The sequence below is a fragment of the Propithecus coquereli genome, unplaced genomic scaffold (assembly GCF_000956105.1).
Source record: "Propithecus coquereli isolate 6110/MARCELLA unplaced genomic scaffold, Pcoq_1.0 Scaffold166, whole genome shotgun sequence".
NCBI classification, from domain to species: Eukaryota; Metazoa; Chordata; class Mammalia; order Primates; family Indriidae; genus Propithecus; species Propithecus coquereli.
This window is the reverse complement of record NW_012141191.1, coordinates 2,248,141-2,249,137: the sequence shown is the minus strand read 5'-3', so window position 1 is coordinate 2,249,137 and position 997 is coordinate 2,248,141.

Sequence of the window (997 nt, the reverse complement as noted above, 5' to 3'; positions counted from 1 at the left end):
GTACCTATTTATAGGACACTGCAATGAATCCTTTCTAATACCAATAATTATTCTTTGAATGACCTATTCTGGAAGTTGATATGCACTACGTTGGGTTTACAGGGAGTGCTCCCTTACGGCCTCCTTGTCTCTCACCTGAACCACAGCGGTATCTTTATAACTGCTTTCTTGATCTTCAGCCTCACAACATCCGCCACCGTTCTTTCCCACCTGCAACTTCATCCTCCATATTGCCTAGCAGAGGGGCTCTTAATCTAGATCCACAAGTAGAACTCAGTGGTCCATAAACTTGGATGAAAAAAGTTGTCTTTATTTTCTGATTGAAATTTGTTTCTTTCTATCATGAACGGAGATAATGAACCTCAGTATTATTACCAGTAACGGTGACCTTGTCACCAAACAAAATCACAGCCGTTTTCGTATTTTATTACATTGGCATCAAATATTCCCAAATATCATTTAAAAAATTCTCTTCTTGCCTTTTTCACAATACACCCAAGCTTGTTCTATAGCATAAATAAGAAGTGACAGTACTTATCTTCCAATGGACAAATGGAAGGAAAAGTGGCACATCCACTGTTTTGACATATCACCAAGGACCACAGAAATGCATGCCTCTTTCACTCCATCTCCTTTAGTTTGTAATAAATGCTCTACAGTGAAACAGCCTTCCCATCTTGCCCACAGGCTTAGCTGAAAATCTAGAAGCGACAGCAAGTGAACTTTTAACTTGGCAAAACAGCAGTCCCCAAAGGTTTACAACTGTGAAGAGCTTTCTCTCTTATTACTGTTCCTGACTTTTCGTTTTCTTAGTCCTTCTATATAGTTGGGGTGGAGGGTGAAGCAGAATAAGGATGTTGGCACTTTTTGTCCTTCTGACTTGAACCAAGATCAAGATTTTTTTTGAAAAAGGAACAGCAAGCTTTATATGTTGTTTGATGTAAATCCCAATTGTTTTGGACTATTTAGGAACTTGGACATTCACCTCAACTTTATC